Source organism: Rhinoderma darwinii, chromosome 3 (genome assembly GCF_050947455.1).
Source record: "Rhinoderma darwinii isolate aRhiDar2 chromosome 3, aRhiDar2.hap1, whole genome shotgun sequence".
Taxonomy (NCBI): Eukaryota; Metazoa; Chordata; class Amphibia; order Anura; family Rhinodermatidae; genus Rhinoderma; species Rhinoderma darwinii.
Window position 1 is genome coordinate 415,832,410 of NC_134689.1, and position 20,954 is coordinate 415,853,363.

A 20,954-nucleotide genomic window follows, 5' to 3' on the forward strand; every position below is an offset into this window, starting at 1 on the left:
TTCCTATCATAGGGGGGCACACTAATCTGTATTAGAGTTGTTGAATGGTCTCAGTGGTGTCAGATTAATAGTGAATAACGAGCACAGGGATGTGGGGGCATAGCATAGTTACCAAAACAAAGACCACTCTCGGCATCGGACACGCCATACAGACCCATTCCACATATATGCCATTTACACAATGCACTCAGGCCACACATGCGCCGCCGCTAGGCCTGCTCCACGCAACTCACACAGCCGTGGTATCAGCAGGTCCTCGTTAGTATAGTGGAGAGTATCCCCGCCTGTCACGCGGGAGACCGGGGTTCGATTCCCCGACGGGGAGAATTGTCACTTTTAGACACATCAATAACCAGAATTATAAAACAAGACTCTTTCTTTTCACTTTGGGCGGTGTAATGTTTTCTGTATGACGCTGTCCAATCAGCTTCTGCACCATTCCCTGTCCAGCAACACAGTGTGATCTTATAGTATACAGCTTTCATTCCCAATTCTGTATTCAACTGGCTATATCTCAGGCTCTGTCACAGCTAGAACTGTGATTCTACTGTCATATGAAAGATTGGAATCTCCCCTTTCATATGCCACCAGAACCGTGGTTCTATGTCGTCCACAGCCCGAGATATGGCTGTTTGAATGGATCCCCCTTCCCTCTAGACTGTCTCCTAATGCTGTGAAACAGCATCCTGCTGATAGGACAGAGTCAGAGGCTGGGAGGAAGCCCCACCTCAGGAGAATCGCTGCTGTTACCTCCCAGTTGTCTTATAAATCCTCATTTACATATTTAGAAAAAAGCTCATAACTTTTGAAATAATAAACGTTTTGGGACACAATTTTCACTAGTATTATCAGTGTGACAGCGCCTATCAAATTAGCTAGGAGATAGGGAAGTACAAGTGACAGAGCCTCTTTAAATAGGACGAAATTGCAGTACCAGGATTATTATCTGTCTTACAAGCAGATACATTTAGAAAAATGCTAATTTTCTCTACAATTTTCTCTACGATTCGGATTGTATCGACCACATTTTACCACTTACATAAAGTACAATGTGTCACAAGAAAACAATCTCAGAATGCTTGGATAAATAAAAGAATTCCAAAGTTATTACCACATAAAGAGAAGACAATATGTCATTGCCATATTTATTCATTTTCCTATCATAGGGGGGCACACTAATCTGTATTAGAGTTGTTGAATGGTCTCAGTGGTGTCAGATTAATAGTGAATAACGAGCACAGGGATGTGGGGGCATAGCATAGTTACCAAAACAAAGACCACTCTCGGCATCGGACACGCCATACAGACCCATTCCACATATATGCCATTTACACAATGCACTCAGGCCACACATGCGCCGCTGCTAGGCCTGCTCCACGCAACTCACACAGCCGTGGTATCAGCAGGTCCTCGTTAGTATAGTGGAGAGTATCCCCGCCTGTCACGCGGGAGACCGGGGTTCGATTCCCCGACGGGGAGAATTGTCACTTTTAGACACATCAATAACCAGAATTATTAAACAAGACTCTTTCTTTTCACTTTGGGCGGTGTAATGTTTTCTGTATGACGCTGTCCAATCAGCTTCTGCACCCTTCCCTGTCCAGCAACACAGTGTGATCTTATAGTATACAGCTTTCATTCCCAATTCTGTATTCAACTGGCTATATCTCAGGCTCTGTCACAGCTAGAACTGTGATTCTACTGTCATATGAAAGATTGGAATCTCCCCTTTCATATGCCACCAGAACCGTGGTTCTAGGTCGTCCACAGCCCGAGATATGGCTGTTTGAATGGATCCCCCTTCCCTCTAGACTGTCTCCTAATGCTGTGAAACAGCATCCTGCTGATAGGACAGAGTCAGAGGCTGGGAGGAAGCCCCACCTCAGGAGAATCGCTGCTGTTACCTCCCAGTTGTCTTATAAATCCTCATTTACATATTTAGAAAAAAGCTCATAACTTTTGAAATAATAAACGTTTTGGGACACAATTTTCACTAGTATTATCAGTGTGACAGCGCCTATCAAATTAGCTAGGAGATAGGGAAGTACAAGTGACAGAGCCTCTTTAAATAGGACGAAATTGCAGTACCAGGATTATTATCTGTCTTACAAGCAGATACATTTAGAAAAATGCTAATTTTCTCTACAATTTTCTCTACGATTCGGATTGTATCGACCACATTTTACCACTTACATAAAGTACAATGTGTCACAAGAAAACAATCTCAGAATGCTTGGATAAATAAAAGAATTCCAAAGTTATTACCACATAAAGAGAAGACAATATGTCATTGCCATATTTATTCTTTTTCCTATCATAGGGGGGCACACTAATCTGTATTAGAGTTGTTGAATGGTCTCAGTGGTGTCAGATTAATAGTGAATAACCAGCACAGGGATGTGGGGGCATAGCATAGTTACCAAAACAAAGACCACTCTCGGCATCGGACACGCCATACAGACCCATTCCACATATATGCCATTTACACAATGCACTCAGGCCACACATGCGCCGCCGCTAGGCCTGCTCCACGCAACTCACACAGCCGTGGTATCAGCAGGTCCTCGTTAGTATAGTGGAGAGTATCCCCGCCTGTCACGCGGGAGACCGGGGTTCGATTCCCCGACGGGGAGAATTGTCACTTTTAGACACATCAATAACCAGAATTATAAAACAAGACTCTTTCTTTTCACTTTGGGCGGTGTAATGTTTTCTGTATGACGCTGTCCAATCAGCTTCTGCACCCTTCCCTGTCCAGCAACACAGTGTGATCTTATAGTATACAGCTTTCATTCCCAATTCTGTATTCAACTGGCTATATATCAGGCTCTGTCACAGCTAGAACTGTGATTCTACTGTCATATGAAAGATTGGAATCTCCCCTTTCATATGCCACCAGAACCGTGGTTCTAGGTCGTCCACAGCCCGAGATATGGCTGTTTGAATGGATCCCCCTTCCCTCTAGACTGTCTCCTAATGCTGTGAAACAGCATCCTGCTGATAGGACAGAGTCAGAGGCTGGGAGGAAGCCCCACCTCAGGAGAATCGCTGCTGTTACCTCCCAGTTGTCTTATAAATCCTCATTTACATATTTAGAAAAAAGCTCATAACTTTTGAAATAATAAACGTTTTGGGACACAATTTTCACTAGTATTATCAGTGTGACAGCGCCTATCAAATTAGCTAGGAGATAGGGAAGTACAAGTGACAGAGCCTCTTTAAATAGGACGAAATTGCAGTACCAGGATTATTATCTGTCTTACAAGCAGATACATTTAGAAAAATGCTAATTTTCTCTACAATTTTCTCTACGATTCGGATTGTATCGACCACATTTTACCACTTACATAAAGTACAATGTGTCACAAGAAAACAATCTCAGAATGCTTGGATAAATAAAAGAATTCCAAAGTTATTACCACATAAAGAGAAGACAATATGTCATTGCCATATTTATTCTTTTTCCTATCATAGGGGGGCACACTAATCTGTATTAGAGTTGTTGAATGGTCTCAGTGGTGTCAGATTAATAGTGAATAACCAGCACAGGGATGTGGGGGCATAGCATAGTTACCAAAACAAAGACCACTCTCGGCATCGGACACGCCATACAGACCCATTCCACATATATGCCATTTACACAATGCACTCAGGCCACACATGCGCCGCCGCTAGGCCTGCTCCACGCAACTCACACAGCCGTGGTATCAGCAGGTCCTCGTTAGTATAGTGGAGAGTATCCCCGCCTGTCACGCGGGAGACCGGGGTTCGATTCCCCGACGGGGAGAATTGTCACTTTTAGACACATCAATAACCAGAATTATAAAACAAGACTCTTTCTTTTCACTTTGGGCGGTGTAATGTTTTCTGTATGACGCTGTCCAATCAGCTTCTGCACCCTTCCCTGTCCAGCAACACAGTGTGATCTTATAGTATACAGCTTTCATTCCCAATTCTGTATTCAACTGGCTATATATCAGGCTCTGTCACAGCTAGAACTGTGGTTCTACTGTCATATGAAAGATTGGAATCTCCCCTTTCATATGCCACCAGAACCGCGGTTCTAGCTCGTCCACAGCCCGAGATATGGCTGTTTGAATGGATCCCCCTTCCCTCTAGACTGTCTCCTAATGCTGTGAAACAGCATCCTGCTGATAGGACAGAGTCAGAGGCTGGGAGGAAGCCCCACCTCAGGAGAATCGCTGCTGTTACCTCCCAGTTGTCTTATAAATCCTCATTTACATATTTAGAAAAAAGCTCATAACTTTTGAAATAATAAACGTTTTGGGACACAATTTTCACTAGTATTATCAGTGTGACAGCGCCTATCAAATTAGCTAGGAGATAGGGAAGTACAAGTGACAGAGCCTCTTTAAATAGGACGAAATTGCAGTACCAGGATTATTATCTGTCTTACAAGCAGATACATTTAGAAAAATGCTAATTTTCTCTACAATTTTCTCTACGATTCGGATTGTATCGACCACATTTTACCACTTACATAAAGTACAATGTGTCACAAGAAAACAATCTCAGAATGCTTGGATAAATAAAAGAATTCCAAAGTTATTACCACATAAAGAGAAGACAATATGTCATTGCCATATTTATTCATTTTCCTATCATAGGGGGGCACACTAATCTGTATTAGAGTTGTTGAATGGTCTCAGTGGTGTCAGATTAATAGTGAATAACGAGCACAGGGATGAGGGGGCATAGCATAGTTACCAAAACAAAGACCACTCTCGGCATCGGACACGCCATACAGACCCATTCCACATATATGCCATTTACACAATGCACTCAGGCCACACATGCGCCGCTGCTAGGCCTGCTCCACGCAACTCACACAGCCGTGGTATCAGCAGGTCCTCGTTAGTATAGTGGAGAGTATCCCCGCCTGTCACGCGGGAGACCGGGGTTCGATTCCCCGACGGGGAGAATTGTCACTTTTAGACACATCAATAACCCGAATTATAAAACAAGACTCTTTCTTTTCACTTTGGGCGGTGTAATGTTTTCTGTATGACGCTGTCCAATCAGCTTCTGCACCCTTCCCTGTCCAGCAACACAGTGTGATCTTATAGTATACAGCTTTCATTCCCAATTCTGTATTCAACTGGCTATATATCAGGCTCTGTCACAGCTAGAACTGTGGTTCTACTGTCATATGAAAGATTGGAATCTCCCCTTTCATATGCCACCAGAACCGCGGTTCTAGCTCGTCCACAGCCCGAGATATGGCTGTTTGAATGGATCCCGCTTCCCTCTAGACTGTCTCCTAATGCTGTGAAACAGCATCCTGCTGATAGGACAGAGTCAGAGGCTGGGAGGAAGCCCCACCTCAGGAGAATCGCTGCTGTTACCTCCCAGTTGTCTTATAAATCCTCATTTACATATTTAGAAAAAAGCTCATAACTTTTGAAATAATAAACGTTTTGGGACACAATTTTCACTAGTATTATCAGTGTGACAGCGCCTATCAAATTAGCTAGGAGATAGGGAAGTACAAGTGACAGAGCCTCTTTAAATAGGACGAAATTGCAGTACCAGGATTATTATCTGTCTTACAAGCAGATACATTTAGAAAAATGCTAATTTTCTCTACAATTTTCTCTACGATTCGGATTGTATCGACCACATTTTACCACTTACATAAAGTACAATGTGTCACAAGAAAACAATCTCAGAATGCTTGGATAAATAAAAGAATTCCAAAGTTATTACCACATAAAGAGAAGACAATATGTCATTGCCATATTTATTCATTTTCCTATCATAGGGGGGCACACTAATCTGTATTAGAGTTGTTGAATGGTCTCAGTGGTGTCAGATTAATAGTGAATAACGAGCACAGGGATGTGGGGGCATAGCATAGTTACCAAAACAAAGACCACTCTCGGCATCGGACACGCCATACAGACCCATTCCACATATATGCCATTTACACAATGCACTCAGGCCACACATGCGCCGCCGCTAGGCCTGCTCCACGCAACTCACACAGCCGTGGTATCAGCAGGTCCTCGTTAGTATAGTGGAGAGTATCCCCGCCTGTCACGCGGGAGACCGGGGTTCGATTCCCCCACGGGGAGAATTGTCACTTTTAGACACATCAATAACCAGAATTATTAAACAAGACTCTTTCTTTTCACTTTGGGCGGTGTAATGTTTTCTGTATGACGCTGTCCAATCAGCTTCTGCACCCTTCCCTGTCCAGCAACACAGTGTGATCTTATAGTATACAGCTTTCATTCCCAATTATGTATTCAACTGGCTATATCTCAGGCTCTGTCACAGCTAGAACTGTGATTCTACTGTCATATGAAAGATTGGAATCTCCCCTTTCATATGCCACCAGAACCGTGGTTCTAGGTCGTCCACAGCCCGAGATATGGCTGTTTGAATGGATCCCCCTTCCCTCTAGACTGTCTCCTAATGCTGTGAAACAGCATCCTGCTGATAGGACAGAGTCAGAGGCTGGGAGGAAGCCCCACCTCAGGAGAATCGCTGCTGTTACCTCCCAGTTGTCTTATAAATCCTCATTTACATATTTAGAAAAAAGCTCATAACTTTTGAAATAATAAACGTTTTGGGACACAATTTTCACTAGTATTATCAGTGTGACAGCGCCTATCAAATTAGCTAGGAGATAGGGAAGTACAAGTGACAGAGCCTCTTTAAATAGGACGAAATTGCAGTACCAGGATTATTATCTGTCTTACAAGCAGATACATTTAGAAAAATGCTAATTTTCTCTACAATTTTCTCTACGATTCGGATTGTATCGACCACATTTTACCACTTACATAAAGTACAATGTGTCACAAGAAAACAATCTCAGAATGCTTGGATAAATAAAAGAATTCCAAAGTTATTACCACATAAAGAGAAGACAATATGTCATTGCCATATTTATTCATTTTCCTATCATAGGGGGGCACACTAATCTGTATTAGAGTTGTTGAATGGTCTCAGTGGTGTCAGATTAATAGTGAATAACGAGCACAGGGATGTGGGGGCATAGCATAGTTACCAAAACAAAGACCACTCTCGGCATCGGACACGCCATACAGACCCATTCCACATATATGCCATTTACACAATGCACTCAGGCCACACATGCGCCGCCGCTAGGCCTGCTCCACGCAACTCACACAGCCGTGGTATCAGCAGGTCCTCGTTAGTATAGTGGAGAGTATCCCCGCCTGTCACGCGGGAGACCGGGGTTCGATTCCCCCACGGGGAGAATTGTCACTTTTAGACACATCAATAACCAGAATTATTAAACAAGACTCTTTCTTTTCACTTTGGGCGGTGTAATGTTTTCTGTATGACGCTGTCCAATCAGCTTCTGCACCCTTCCCTGTCCAGCAACACAGTGTGATCTTATAGTATACAGCTTTCATTCCCAATTCTGTATTCAACTGGCTATATCTCAGGCTCTGTCACAGCTAGAACTGTGATTCTACTGTCATATGAAAGATTGGAATCTCCCCTTTCATATGCCACCAGAACCGTGGTTCTAGGTCGTCCACAGCCCGAGATATGGCTGTTTGAATGGATCCCCCTTCCCTCTAGACTGTCTCCTAATGCTGTGAAACAGCATCCTGCTGATAGGACAGAGTCAGAGGCTGGGAGGAAGCCCCACCTCAGGAGAATCGCTGCTGTTACCTCCCAGTTGTCTTATAAATCCTCATTTACATATTTAGAAAAAAGCTCATAACTTTTGAAATAATAAACGTTTTGGGACACAATTTTCACTAGTATTATCAGTGTGACAGCGCCTATCAAATTAGCTAGGAGATAGGGAAGTACAAGTGACAGAGCCTCTTTAAATAGGACGAAATTGCAGTACCAGGATTATTATCTGTCTTACAAGCAGATACATTTAGAAAAATGCTAATTTTCTCTACAATTTTCTCTACGATTCGGATTGTATCGACCACATTTTACCACTTACATAAAGTACAATGTGTCACAAGAAAACAATCTCAGAATGCTTGGATAAATAAAAGAATTCCAAAGTTATTACCACATAAAGAGAAGACAATATGTCATTGCCATATTTATTCATTTTCCTATCATAGGGGGGCACACTAATCTGTATTAGAGTTGTTGAATGGTCTCAGTGGTGTCAGATTAATAGTGAATAACGAGCACAGGGATGTGGGGGCATAGCATAGTTACCAAAACAAAGACCACTCTCGGCATCGGACACGCCATACAGACCCATTCCACATATATGCCATTTACACAATGCACTCAGGCCACACATGCGCCGCCGCTAGGCCTGCTCCACGCAACTCACACAGCCGTGGTATCAGCAGGTCCTCGTTAGTATAGTGGAGAGTATCCCCGCCTGTCACGCGGGAGACCGGGGTTCGATTCCCCCACGGGGAGAATTGTCACTTTTAGACACATCAATAACCAGAATTATTAAACAAGACTCTTTCTTTTCACTTTGGGCGGTGTAATGTTTTCTGTATGACGCTGTCCAATCAGCTTCTGCACCCTTCCCTGTCCAGCAACACAGTGTGATCTTATAGTATACAGCTTTCATTCCCAATTCTGTATTCAACTGGCTATATCTCAGGCTCTGTCACAGCTAGAACTGTGATTCTACTGTCATATGAAAGATTGGAATCTCCCCTTTCATATGCCACCAGAACCGTGGTTCTAGGTCGTCCACAGCCCGAGATATGGCTGTTTGAATGGATCCCCCTTCCCTCTAGACTGTCTCCTAATGCTGTGAAACAGCATCCTGCTGATAGGACAGAGTCAGAGGCTGGGAGGAAGCCCCACCTCAGGAGAATCGCTGCTGTTACCTCCCAGTTGTCTTATAAATCCTCATTTACATATTTAGAAAAAAGCTCATAACTTTTGAAATAATAAACGTTTTGGGACACAATTTTCACTAGTATTATCAGTGTGACAGCGCCTATCAAATTAGCTAGGAGATAGGGAAGTACAAGTGACAGAGCCTCTTTAAATAGGACGAAATTGCAGTACCAGGATTATTATCTGTCTTACAAGCAGATACATTTAGAAAAATGCTAATTTTCTCTACAATTTTCTCTACGATTCGGATTGTATCGACCACATTTTACCACTTACATAAAGTACAATGTGTCACAAGAAAACAATCTCAGAATGCTTGGATAAATAAAAGAATTCCAAAGTTATTACCACATAAAGAGAAGACAATATGTCATTGCCATATTTATTCATTTTCCTATCATAGGGGGGCACACTAATCTGTATTAGAGTTGTTGAATGGTCTCAGTGGTGTCAGATTAATAGTGAATAACGAGCACAGGGATGTGGGGGCATAGCATAGTTACCAAAACAAAGACCACTCTCGGCATCGGACACGCCATACAGACCCATTCCACATATATGCCATTTACACAATGCACTCAGGCCACACATGCGCCGCCGCTAGGCCTGCTCCACACAACTCACACAGCCGTGGTATCAGCAGGTCCTCGTTAGTATAGTGGAGAGTATCCCCGCCTGTCACGCGGGAGACCGGGGTTCGATTCCCCGACGGGGAGAATTGTCACTTTTAGACACATCAATAACCAGAATTATAAAACAAGACTCTTTCTTTTCACTTTGGGCGGTGTAATGTTTTCTGTATGACGCTGTCCAATCAGCTTCTGCACCCTTCCCTGTCCAGCAACACAGTGTGATCTTATAGTATACAGCTTTCATTCCCAATTATGTATTCAACTGGCTATATCTCAGGCTCTGTCACAGCTAGAACTGTGATTCTACTGTCATATGAAAGATTGGAATCTCCCCTTTCATATGCCACCAGAACCGCGGTTCTAGGTCGTCCACAACCCGAGATATGGCTGTTTGAATGGATCCCCCTTCCCTCTAGACTGTCTCCTAATGCTGTGAAACAGCATCCTGCTGATAGGACAGAGTCAGAGGCTGGGAGGAAGCCCCACCTCAGGAGAATCGCTGCTGTTACCTCCCAGTTGTCTTATAAATCCTCATTTACATATTTAGAAAAAAGCTCATAACTTTTGAAATAATAAACGTTTTGGGACACAATTTTCACTAGTATTATCAGTGTGACAGCGCCTATCAAATTAGCTAGGAGATAGGGAAGTACAAGTGACAGAGCCTCTTTAAATAGGACGAAATTGCAGTACCAGGATTATTATCTGTCTTACAAGCAGATACATTTAGAAAAATGCTAATTTTCTCTACAATTTTAGCTACGATTCGGATTGTATCGACCACATTTTACCACTTACATAAAGTACAATGTGTCACAAGAAAACAATCTCAGAATGCTTGGATAAATAAAAGAATTCCAAAGTTATTACCACATAAAGAGAAGACAATATGTCATTACCATATTTATTCATTTTCCTATCATAGGGGGGCACACTAATCTGTATTAGAGTTGTTGAATGGTCTCAGTGGTGTCAGATTAATAGTGAATAACGAGCACAGGGATGTGGGGGCATAGCATAGTTACCAAAACAAAGACCACTCTCGGCATCGGACACGCCATACAGACCCATTCCACATATATGCCATTTACACAATGCACTCAGGCCACACATGCGCCGCCGCTAGGCCTGCTCCACACAACTCACACAGCCGTGGTATCAGCAGGTCCTCGTTAGTATAGTGGAGAGTATCCCCGCCTGTCACGCGGGAGACCGGGGTTCGATTCCCCGACGGGGAGAATTGTCACTTTTAGACACATCAATAACCCGAATTATAAAACAAGACTCTTTCTTTTCACTTTGGGCGGTGTAATATTTTCTGTATGACGCTGTCCAATCAGCTTCTGCACCCTTCCCTGTCCAGCAACACAGTGTGATCTTATAGTATACAGCTTTCATTCCCAATTATGTATTCAACTGGCTATATCTCAGGCTCTGTCACAGCTAGAACTGTGATTCTACTGTCATATGAAAGATTGGAATCTCCCCTTTCATATGCCACCAGAACCGCGGTTCTAGGTCGTCCACAACCCGAGATATGGCTGTTTGAATGGATCCCCCTTCCCTCTAGACTGTCTCCTAATGCTGTGAAACAGCATCCTGCTGATAGGACAGAGTCAGAGGCTGGGAGGAAGCCCCACCTCAGGAGAATCGCTGCTGTTACCTCCCAGTTGTCTTATAAATCCTCATTTACATATTTAGAAAAAAGCTCATAACTTTTGAAATAATAAACGTTTTGGGACACAATTTTCACTAGTATTATCAGTGTGACAGCGCCTATCAAATTAGCTAGGAGATAGGGAAGTACAAGTGACAGAGCCTCTTTAAATAGGACGAAATTGCAGTACCAGGATTATTATCTGTCTTACAAGCAGATACATTTAGAAAAATGCTAATTTTCTCTACAATTTTCGCTACGATTCGGATTGTATCGACCACATTTTACCACTTACATAAAGTACAATGTGTCACAAGAAAACAATCTCAGAATGCTTGGATAAATAAAAGAATTCCAAAGTTATTACCACATAAAGAGAAGACAATATGTCATTGCCATATTTATTCATTTTCCTATCATAGGGGGGCACACTAATCTGTATTAGAGTTGTTGAATGGTCTCAGTGGTGTCAGATTAATAGTGAATAACGAGCACAGGGATGTGGGGGCATAGCATAGTTACCAAAACAAAGACCACTCTCGGCATCGGACACGCCATACAGACCCATTCCACATATATGCCATTTACACAATGCACTCAGGCCACACATGCGCCGCCGCTAGGCCTGCTCCACACAACTCACACAGCCGTGGTATCAGCAGGTCCTCGTTAGTATAGTGGAGAGTATCCCCGCCTGTCACGCGGGAGACCGGGGTTCGATTCCCCGACGGGGAGAATTGTCACTTTTAGACACATCAATAACCAGAATTATAAAACAAGACTCTTTCTTTTCACTTTGGGCGGTGTAATATTTTCTGTATGACGCTGTCCAATCAGCTTCTGCACCCTTCCCTGTCCAGCAACACAGTGTGATCTTATAGTATACAGCTTTCATTCCCAATTATGTATTCAACTGGCTATATCTCAGGCTCTGTCACAGCTAGAACTGTGATTCTACTGTCATATGAAAGATTGGAATCTCCCCTTTCATATGCCACCAGAACCGCGGTTCTAGGTCGTCCACAACCCGAGATATGGCTGTTTGAATGGATCCCCCTTCCCTCTAGACTGTCTCCTAATGCTGTGAAACAGCATCCTGCTGATAGGACAGAGTCAGAGGCTGGGAGGAAGCCCCACCTCAGGAGAATCGCTGCTGTTACCTCCCAGTTGTCTTATAAATCCTCATTTACATATTTAGAAAAAAGCTCATAACTTTTGAAATAATAAACGTTTTGGGACACAATTTTCACTAGTATTATCAGTGTGACAGCGCCTATCAAATTAGCTAGGAGATAGGGAAGTACAAGTGACAGAGCCTCTTTAAATAGGACGAAATTGCAGTACCAGGATTATTATCTGTCTTACAAGCAGATACATTTAGAAAAATGCTAATTTTCTCTACAATTTTCGCTACGATTCGGATTGTATCGACCACATTTTACCACTTACATAAAGTACAATGTGTCACAAGAAAACAATCTCAGAATGCTTGGATAAATAAAAGAATTCCAAAGTTATTACCACATAAAGAGAAGACAATATGTCATTGCCATATTTATTCATTTTCCTATCATAGGGGGGCACACTAATCTGTATTAGAGTTGTTGAATGGTCTCAGTGGTGTCAGATTAATAGTGAATAACGAGCACAGGGATGTGGGGGCATAGCATAGTTACCAAAACAAAGACCACTCTCGGCATCGGACACGCCATACAGACCCATTCCACATATATGCCATTTACACAATGCACTCAGGCCACACATGTGCCGCCGCTAGGCCTGCTCCACACAACTCACACAGCCGTGGTATCAGCAGGTCCTCGTTAGTATAGTGGAGAGTATCCCCGCCTGTCACGCGGGAGACCGGGGTTCGATTCCCCGACGGGGAGAATTGTCACTTTTAGACACATCAATAACCAGAATTATAAAACAAGACTCTTTCTTTTCACTTTGGGCGGTGTAATGTTTTCTGTATGACGCTGTCCAATCAGCTTCTGCACCCTTCCCTGTCCAGCAACACAGTGTGATCTTATAGTATACAGCTTTCATTCCCAATTCTGTATTCAACTGGCTATATCTCAGGCTCTGTCACAGCTAGAACTGTGATTCTACTGTCATATGAAAGATTGGAATCTCCCCTTTCATATGCCACCAGAACCGCGGTTCTAGGTCGTCCACAACCCGAGATATGGCTGTTTGAATGGATCCCCCTTCCCTCTAGACTGTCTCCTAATGCTGTGAAACAGCATCCTGCTGATAGGACAGAGTCAGAGGCTGGGAGGAAGCCCCACCTCAGGAGAATCGCTGCTGTTACCTCCCAGTTGTCTTATAAATCCTCATTTACATATTTAGAAAAAAGCTCATAACTTTTGAAATAATAAACGTTTTGGGACACAATTTTCACTAGTATTATCAGTGTGACAGCGCCTATCAAATTAGCTAGGAGATAGGGAAGTACAAGTGACAGAGCCTCTTTAAATAGGACGAAATTGCAGTACCAGGATTATTATCTGTCTTACAAGCAGATACATTTAGAAAAATGCTAATTTTCTCTACAATTTTCGCTACGATTCGGATTGTATCGACCACATTTTACCACTTACATAAAGTACAATGTGTCACAAGAAAACAATCTCAGAATGCTTGGATAAATAAAAGAATTCCAAAGTTATTACCACATAAAGAGAAGACAATATGTCATTGCCATATTTATTCATTTTCCTATCATAGGGGGGCACACTAATCTGTATTAGAGTTGTTGAATGGTCTCAGTGGTGTCAGATTAATAGTGAATAACGAGCACAGGGATGTGGGGGCATAGCATAGTTACCAAAACAAAGACCACTCTCGGCATCGGACACGCCATACAGACCCATTCCACATATATGCCATTTACACAATGCACTCAGGCCACACATGCGCCGCCGCTAGGCCTGCTCCACACAACTCACACAGCCGTGGTATCAGCAGGTCCTCGTTAGTATAGTGGAGAGTATCCCCGCCTGTCACGCGGGAGACCGGGGTTCGATTCCCCGACGGGGAGAATTGTCACTTTTAGACACATCAATAACCAGAATTATAAAACAAGACTCTTTCTTTTCACTTTGGGCGGTGTAATGTTTTCTGTATGACGCTGTCCAATCAGCTTCTGCACCCTTCCCTGTCCAATCAGCTTCTGCACCCTTCCCTGTCCAGCAACACAGTGTGATCTTATAGTATACAGCTTTCATTCCCAATTCTGTATTCAACTGGCTATATCTCAGGCTCTGTCACAGCTAGAACTGTGGTTCTACTGTCATATGAAAGATTGGAATCTCCCCTTTCATATGCCACCAGAACCGCGGTTCTAGCTCGTCCACAGCCCGAGATATGGCTGTTTGAATGGATCCCCCTTCCCTCTAGACTGTCTCCTAATGCTGTGAAACAGCATCCTGCTGATAGGACAGAGTCAGAGGCTGGGAGGAAGCCCCACCTCAGGAGAATCGCTGCTGTTACCTCCCAGTTGTCTTATAAATCCTCATTTACATATTTAGAAAAAAGCTCATAACTTTTGAAATAATAAACGTTTTGGGACACAATTTTCACTAGTATTATCAGTGTGACAGCGCCTATCAAATTAGCTAGGAGATAGGGAAGTACAAGTGACAGAGCCTCTTTAAATAGGACGAAATTGCAGTACCAGGATTATTATCTGTCTTACAAGCAGATACATTTAGAAAAATGCTAATTTTCTCTACAATTTTCGCTACGATTCGGATTGTATCGACCACATTTTACCACTTACATAAAGTACAATGTGTCACAAGAAAACAATCTCAGAATGCTTGGATAAATAAAAGAATTCCAAAGTTATTACCACATAAAGAGAAGACAATATGTCATTGCCATATTTATTCATTTTCCTATCATAGGGGGGCACACTAATCTGTATTAGAGTTGTTGAATGGTCTCAGTGGTGTCAGATTAATAGTGAATAACGAGCACAGGGATGTGGGGGCATAGCATAGTTACCAAAACAAAGACCACTCTCGGCATCGGACACGCCATACAGACCCATTCCACATATATGCCATTTACACAATGCACTCAGGCCACACATGCGCCGCCGCTAGGCCTGCTCCACACAACTCACACAGCCGTGGTATCAGCAGGTCCTCGTTAGTATAGTGGAGAGTATCCCCGCCTGTCACGCGGGAGACCGGGGTTCGATTCCCCGACGGGGAGAATTGTCACTTTTAGACACATCAATAACCAGAATTATAAAACAAGACTCTTTCTTTTCACTTTGGGCGGTGTAATGTTTTCTGTATGACGCTGTCCAATCAGCTTCTGCACCCTTCCCTGTCCAATCAGCTTCTGCACCCTTCCCTGTCCAGCAACACAGTGTGATCTTATAGTATACAGCTTTCATTCCCAATTCTGTATTCAACTGGCTATATCTCAGGCTCTGTCACAGCTAGAACTGTGGTTCTACTGTCATATGAAAGATTGGAATCTCCCCTTTCATATGCCACCAGAACCGCGGTTCTAGCTCGTCCACAGCCCGAGATATGGCTGTTTGAATGGATCCCCCTTCCCTCTAGACTGTCTCCTAATGCTGTGAAACAGCATCCTGCTGATAGGACAGAGTCAGAGGCTGGGAGGAAGCCCTACCTCAGGAGAATCGCTGCTGTTACCTCCCAGTTGTCTTATAAATCCTCATTTACATATTTAGAAAAAAGCTCATAACTTTTGAAATAATAAACGTTTTGGGACACAATTTTCACTAGTATTATCAGTGTGACAGCGCCTATCAAATTAGCTAGGAGATAGGGAAGTACAAGTGACAGAGCCTCTTTAAATAGGACGAAATTGCAGTACCAGGATTATTATCTGTCTTACAAGCAGATACATTTAGAAAAATGCTAATTTTCTCTACAATTTTCTCTACGATTCGGATTGTATCGACCACATTTTACCACTTACATAAAGTACAATGTGTCACAAGAAAACAATCTCAGAATGCTTGGATAAATAAAAGAATTCCAAAGTTATTACCACATAAAGAGAAGACAATATGTCATTGCCATATTTATTCATTTTCCTATCATAGGGGGGCACACTAATCTGTATTAGAGTTGTTGAATGGTCTCAGTGGTGTCAGATTAATAGTGAATAACGAGCACAGGGATGTGGGGGCATAGCATAGTTACCAAAACAAAGACCACTCTCGGCATCGGACACGCCATACAGACCCATTCCACATATATGCCATTTACACAATGCACTCAGGCCACACATGCGCCGCTGCTAGGCCTGCTCCACGCAACTCACACAGCCGTGGTATCAGCAGGTCCTCGTTAGTATAGTGGAGAGTATCCCCGCCTGTCACGCTGGAGACCGGGGTTCGATTCCGCGACGGGGAGAATTGTCACTTTTAGACACATCAATAACCAGAATTATAAAACAAGACTCTTTCTTTTCACTTTGGGCGGTGTAATGTTTTCTGTATGACGCTGTCCAATCAGCTTCTGCACCCTTCCCTGTCCAGCAACACAGTGTGATCTTATAGTATACAGCTTTCATTCCCAATTCTGTATTCAACTGGCTATATCTCAGGCTCTGTCACAGCTAGAACTGTGATTCTACTGTCATATGAAAGATTGGAATCTCCCCTTTCATATGCCACCAGAACCGTGGTTCTAGGTCGTCCACAGCCCGAGATATGGCTGTTTGAATGGATCCCCCTTCCCTCTAGACTGTCTCCTAATGCTGTGAAACAGCATCCTGCTGATAGGACAGAGTCAGAGGCTGGGAGGAAGCCCTACCTCAGGAGAATCGCTGCTGTTACCTCCCAGTTGTCTTATAAATCCTCATTTACATATTTAGAAAAAAGCTCATAACTTTTGAAATAATAAACGTTTTGGGACACAATTTTCACTAGTATTATCAGTGTGACAGCGCCTATCAAATTAGCTAGGAGATAGGGAAGTACAAGTGACAGAGCCTCTTTAAATAGGACGAAATTGCAGTACCAGGATTATTATCTGTCTTACAAGCAGATACATTTAGAAAAATGCTAATTTTCTCTACAATTTTCTCTACGATTCGGATTGTATCGACCACATTTTACCACTTACATAAAGTACAATGTGTCACAAGAAAACAATCTCAGAATGCTTGGATAAATAAAAGAATTCCAAAGTTATTACCACATAAAGAGAAGACAATATGTCATTGCCATATTTATTCATTTTCCTATCATAGGGGGGCACACTAATCTGTATTAGAGTTGTTGAATGGTCTCAGTGGTGTCAGATTAATAGTGAATAACGAGCACAGGGATGTGGGGGCATAGCATAGTTACCAAAACAAAGACCACTCTCGGCATCGGACACGCCATACAGACCCATTCCACATATATGCCATTTACACAATGCACTCAGGCCACACATGCGCCGCTGCTAGGCCTGCTCCACGCAACTCACACAGCCGTGGTATCAGCAGGTCCTCGTTAGTATAGTGGAGAGTATCCCCGCCTGTCACGCTGGAGACCGGGGTTCGATTCCGCGACGGGGAGAATTGTCACTTTTAGACACATCAATAACCAGAATTATAAAACAAGACTCTTTCTTTTCACTTTGGGCGGTGTAATGTTTTCTGTATGACGCTGTCCAATCAGCTTCTGCACCCTTCCCTGTCCAGCAACACAGTGTGATCTTATAGTATACAGCTTTCATTCCCAATTCTGTATTCAACTGGCTATATCTCAGGCTCTGTCACAGCTAGAACTGTGATTCTACTGTCATATGAAAGATTGGAATCTCCCCTTTCATATGCCACCAGAACCGTGGTTCTAGGTCGTCCACAGCCCGAGATATGGCTGTTTGAATGGATCCCCCTTCCCTCTAGACTGTCTCCTAATGCTGTGAAACAGCATCCTGCTGATAGGACAGAGTCAGAGGCTGGGAGGAAGCCCTACCTCAGGAGAATCGCTGCTGTTACCTCCCAGTTGTCTTATAAATCCTCATTTACATATTTAGAAAAAAGCTCATAACTTTTGAAATAATAAACGTTTTGGGACACAATTTTCACTAGTATTATCAGTGTGACAGCGCCTATCAAATTAGCTAGGAGATAGGGAAGTACAAGTGACAGAGCCTCTTTAAATAGGACGAAATTGCAGTACCAGGATTATTATCTGTCTTACAAGCAGATACATTTAGAAAAATGCTAATTTTCTCTACAATTTTCTCTACGATTCGGATTGTATCGACCACATTTTACCACTTACATAAAGTACAATGTGTCACAAGAAAACAATCTCAGAATGCTTGGATAAATAAAAGAATTCCAAAGTTATTACCACATAAAGAGAAGACAATATGTCATTGCCATATTTATTCATTTTCCTATCATAGGGGGGCACACTAATCTGTATTAGAGTTGTTGAATGGTCTCAGTGGTGTCAGATTAATAGTGAATAACGAGCACAGGGATGTGGGGGCATAGCATAGTTACCAAAACAAAGACCACTCTCGGCATCGGACACGCCATACAGACCCATTCCACATATATGCCATTTACACAATGCACTCAGGCCACACATGCGCCGCTGCTAGGCCTGCTCCACGCAACTCACACAGCCGTGGTATCAGCAGGTCCTCGTTAGTATAGTGGAGAGTATCCCCGCCTGTCACGCGGGAGACCGGGGTTCGATTCCGCGACGGGGAGAATTGTCACTTTTAGACACATCAATAACCAGAATTATAAAACAAGACTCTTTCTTTTCACTTTGGGCGGTGTAATGTTTTCTGTATGACGCTGTCCAATCAGCTTCTGCACCCTTCCCTGTCCAGCAACACAGTGTGATCTTATAGTATACAGCTTTCATTCCCAATTCTGTATTCAACTGGCTATATCTCAGGCTCTGTCACAGCTAGAACTGTGATTCTACTGTCATATGAAAGATTGGAATCTCCCCTTTCATATGCCACCAGAACCGCGGTTCTAGGTCGTCCACAGCCCGAGATATGGCTGTTTGAATGGATCCCCCTTCCCTCTAGACTGTCTCCTAATGCTGTGAAACAGCATCCTGCTGATAGGACAGAGTCAGAGGCTGGGAGGAAGCCCCACCTCAGGAGAATCGCTGCTGTTACCTCCCAGTTGTCTTATAAATCCTCATTTACATATTTAGAAAAAAGCTCATAACTTTTGAAATAATAAACGTTTTGGGACACAATTTTCACTAGTATTATCAGTGTGACAGCGCCTATCAAATTAGCTAGGAGATAGGGAAGTACAAGTGACAGAGCCTCTTTAAATAGGACGAAATTGCAGTACCAGGATTATTATCTGTCTTACAAGCAGATACATTTAGAAAAATGCTAATTTTCTCTACAATTTTCTCTACGATTCGGATTGTATCGACCACATTTTACCACTTACATAAAGTACAATGTGTCACAAGAAAACAATCTCAGAATGCTTGGATAAATAAAAGAATTCCAAAGTTATTACCACATAAAGAGAAGACAATATGTCATTGCCATATTTATTCATTTTCCTATCATAGGGGGGCACACTAATCTGTATTAGAGTTGTTGAATGGTCTCAGTGGTGTCAGATTAATAGTGAATAACGAGCACAGGGATGTGGGGGCATAGCATAGTTACCAAAACAAAGACCACTCTCGGCATCGGACACGCCATACAGACCCATTCCACATATATGCCATTTACACAATGCACTCAGGCCACACATGCGCCGCTGCTAGGCCTGCTCCACGCAACTCACACAGCCGTGGTATCAGCAGGTCCTCGTTAGTATAGTGGAGAGTATCCCCGCCTGTCACGCGGGAGACTTGTCACTTTTAGACACATCAATAACCAGAATTATAAAACAAGACTCTTTCTTTTCACTTTGGGCGGTGTAATGTTTTCTGTATGACGCTGTCCAATCAGCTTCTGCACCCTTCCCTGTCCAGCAACACAGTGTGATCTTATAGTATACAGCTTTCATTCCCAATTCTGTATTCAACTGGCTATATCTCAGGCTCTGTCAGAGCTAGAACTGTGATTCTACTGTCATATGAAAGATTGGAATCTCCCCTTTCATATGCCACCAGAACCGTGGTTCTAGGTCGTCCACAGCCCGAGATATGGCTGTTTGAATGGATCCCCCTTCCCTCTAGACTGTCTCCTAATGCTGTGAAACAGCATCCTGCTGATAGGACAGAGTCAGAGGCTGGGAGGAAGCCCTACCTCAGGAGAATCGCTGCTGTTACCTCCCAGTTGTCTTATAAATCCTCATTTACATATTTAGAAAAAAGCTCATAACTTTTGAAATAATAAACGTTTTGGGACACAATTTTCACTAGTATTATCAGTGTGACAGCGCCTATCAAATTAGCTAGGAGATAGGGAAGTACAAGTGACAGAGCCTCTTTAAATAGGACGAAATTGCAGTACCAGGATTATTATCTGTCTTACAAGCAGATACATTTAGAAAAATGCTAATTTTCTCTACAATTTTCTCTACGATTCGGATTGTATCGACCACATTTTACCACTTACATAAAGTACAATGTGTCACAAGAAAACAATCTCAGAATGCTTGGATAAATAAAAGAATTCCAAAGTTATTACCACATAAAGAGAAGACAATATGTCATTGCCATATTTATTCATTTTCCTATCATAGGGGGGCACACTAATCTGTATTAGAGTTGTTGAATGGTCTCAGTGGTGTCAGATTAATAGTGAATAACGAGCACAGGGATGTGGGGGCATAGCATAGTTACCAAAACAAAGACCACTCTCGGCATCGGACACGCCATACAGACC

General features: G+C 42.8%; 14 non-coding genes across 14 annotated transcripts; all 14 read left to right on the forward strand.

Moving 5' to 3' along the window:
• Window positions 1-253: 253 nt before the first annotated feature.
• TRNAD-GUC (transfer RNA aspartic acid (anticodon GUC)) lies at window positions 254-325 on the forward strand. Its single transcript has one exon. It is a non-coding gene; the product is annotated as a tRNA-Asp (tRNA).
• A 1,082-nt stretch (window positions 326-1,407) lies between these two features.
• TRNAD-GUC (transfer RNA aspartic acid (anticodon GUC)) lies at window positions 1,408-1,479 on the forward strand. Its single transcript has one exon. It is a non-coding gene; the product is annotated as a tRNA-Asp (tRNA).
• Window positions 1,480-2,561: 1,082 nt separating this feature from the next.
• Window positions 2,562-2,633, forward strand: TRNAD-GUC (transfer RNA aspartic acid (anticodon GUC)). The gene has a single exon. It is a non-coding gene; the product is annotated as a tRNA-Asp (tRNA).
• A 1,082-nt stretch (window positions 2,634-3,715) lies between these two features.
• On the forward strand, window positions 3,716-3,787 carry TRNAD-GUC (transfer RNA aspartic acid (anticodon GUC)). The gene has a single exon. It is a non-coding gene; the product is annotated as a tRNA-Asp (tRNA).
• A 1,082-nt stretch (window positions 3,788-4,869) lies between these two features.
• On the forward strand, window positions 4,870-4,941 carry TRNAD-GUC (transfer RNA aspartic acid (anticodon GUC)). The gene has a single exon. It is a non-coding gene; the product is annotated as a tRNA-Asp (tRNA).
• A 1,082-nt stretch (window positions 4,942-6,023) lies between these two features.
• On the forward strand, window positions 6,024-6,095 carry TRNAD-GUC (transfer RNA aspartic acid (anticodon GUC)). The gene has a single exon. It is a non-coding gene; the product is annotated as a tRNA-Asp (tRNA).
• A 1,082-nt stretch (window positions 6,096-7,177) lies between these two features.
• TRNAD-GUC (transfer RNA aspartic acid (anticodon GUC)) lies at window positions 7,178-7,249 on the forward strand. The gene has a single exon. It is a non-coding gene; the product is annotated as a tRNA-Asp (tRNA).
• Window positions 7,250-8,331: 1,082 nt separating this feature from the next.
• TRNAD-GUC (transfer RNA aspartic acid (anticodon GUC)) lies at window positions 8,332-8,403 on the forward strand. Its single transcript has one exon. It is a non-coding gene; the product is annotated as a tRNA-Asp (tRNA).
• Window positions 8,404-9,485: 1,082 nt separating this feature from the next.
• Window positions 9,486-9,557, forward strand: TRNAD-GUC (transfer RNA aspartic acid (anticodon GUC)). Its single transcript has one exon. It is a non-coding gene; the product is annotated as a tRNA-Asp (tRNA).
• Window positions 9,558-10,639: 1,082 nt separating this feature from the next.
• On the forward strand, window positions 10,640-10,711 carry TRNAD-GUC (transfer RNA aspartic acid (anticodon GUC)). Its single transcript has one exon. It is a non-coding gene; the product is annotated as a tRNA-Asp (tRNA).
• Window positions 10,712-11,793: 1,082 nt separating this feature from the next.
• On the forward strand, window positions 11,794-11,865 carry TRNAD-GUC (transfer RNA aspartic acid (anticodon GUC)). Its single transcript has one exon. It is a non-coding gene; the product is annotated as a tRNA-Asp (tRNA).
• A 1,082-nt stretch (window positions 11,866-12,947) lies between these two features.
• Window positions 12,948-13,019, forward strand: TRNAD-GUC (transfer RNA aspartic acid (anticodon GUC)). The gene has a single exon. It is a non-coding gene; the product is annotated as a tRNA-Asp (tRNA).
• A 1,082-nt stretch (window positions 13,020-14,101) lies between these two features.
• Window positions 14,102-14,173, forward strand: TRNAD-GUC (transfer RNA aspartic acid (anticodon GUC)). Its single transcript has one exon. It is a non-coding gene; the product is annotated as a tRNA-Asp (tRNA).
• A 1,109-nt stretch (window positions 14,174-15,282) lies between these two features.
• TRNAD-GUC (transfer RNA aspartic acid (anticodon GUC)) lies at window positions 15,283-15,354 on the forward strand. The gene has a single exon. It is a non-coding gene; the product is annotated as a tRNA-Asp (tRNA).
• The last annotated feature ends 5,600 nt before the right edge of the window (window positions 15,355-20,954 follow it).